The sequence below is a fragment of the Alligator sinensis genome, unplaced genomic scaffold (genome assembly GCF_000455745.1).
Source record: "Alligator sinensis unplaced genomic scaffold, ASM45574v1 scaffold1599_1, whole genome shotgun sequence".
Classification (NCBI taxonomy): Eukaryota; Metazoa; Chordata; order Crocodylia; family Alligatoridae; genus Alligator; species Alligator sinensis.
In genome coordinates, this window is record NW_005842809.1 from 657,436 (window position 1) to 658,714 (window position 1,279).

A 1,279-nucleotide genomic window follows, 5' to 3' on the forward strand; every position below is an offset into this window, starting at 1 on the left:
GCTGTCACCCAGCTTCCCATCGATCACTAGGTCGCCGACTAGGTCATCCCCAGTAGCCAGTACCAGGTCGAGCAGCGCTTTGCCTCTCGTTGGCCCATAGACTTCTTGAGTCAGGTAGAGGTCATCCACGCACGAGAGGAAGCTCTGCGACCGCTCAGATTTTGCTGAGCGATCCTCCCACGAGATGTCTGGGTAATTGAAGTCACCCATGACAACCATGGTCCTGGAGCAAGCTGCCTCAGCCAGTTCCTGGGCAAACTCCTGGTCAAGCTCAGGACTTTGGGTGGGAGGTCTGTAATAGACTCCCACCATTGTGTCCCCTGTGCCGTGTTCCCCACGGATTTTAACCCAGAGGGTCTCCAGCCGTCCACCCTGGTCGCCAATATCGGCTTTCAGGGACATGTAGCTTTCCTTAACATAAAGAGCTACCCCCCCGCCCCTTTTCTCTACACGATCCCTCCTGTACAGGGTATAGCCATCTATCCCCGTGGTCCAGTCATGGGTGGAGTCCCACCAGGTCTCCGCTATCCCTATGACATCGTTGATTGCCTCTAAGCATAATCTCCCCTGCTGGTCCCTTGCAGATGTACTCCTGGATAATTTTCTCAAAGAGCTTCCCCAGGACTGAGGTAAGCCTTACAGGCCTATAGTTTCCTGGGTCCTCTTTCCTCCCTTTTTTGAAAATGGGGACCACATTGGCCCTTTTCCAGTCATCAGGCACCTCACCAGAGCACCACAAGTGCTCGTAAAACTGTGCCAGGGGTCCAGCAATGACCTCTGCCAATACCCTCAGCACTCTGGGGTGGAGGTTGTCAGGACCTGCTGATTTGAACACATCTAGCCCCACCAGAAGTTCCCTGACTAGGTCCTTACTGACCCTGGGCCTGGCTGTGCTTCCCCTGGGTCCATCTGGGATCCCGGGGGTGGGGATGTCCCAGTCCCTGCTCAGAAAAATGAAGGCAAAGAAATTGTTAAAGAGGTTAGCTTTGTCTTCTGGTGCAACCACCAGATTTCTTAGCATGTCCCGCAGAGGCCCCATGTTACCCGGTACCTTCTTTTTGCCCACTATGCATTTAAACAAGGACTTCTTGTTATCTTTGATCTGGGTTGCTAGTCCCAGTTCCGTCTCCGCTTTAGCCTTCCTAACAGCTCCCCTACAACCTTGAGCAATTGAGGTATAATCCTCCTTGGTGATGGCCCCTCCCTTCCATTGGGTGAACACCTCCTTTTTAGCTTTGAGACATTCCTGGATGCTTTTGGTGAGCCATGGGGGCTTTTG

At 53.2% G+C, this 1,279-nt stretch overlaps 1 protein-coding gene across 1 annotated transcript in view; it reads left to right on the forward strand.

Annotated features, from left to right (window-relative positions):
- Positions 1 to 1,279, forward strand: part of SLCO1A2 (solute carrier organic anion transporter family member 1A2) — a 35,073-nt gene that overhangs the window by 8,649 nt on the left and 25,145 nt on the right. The window lies entirely within an intron of this gene.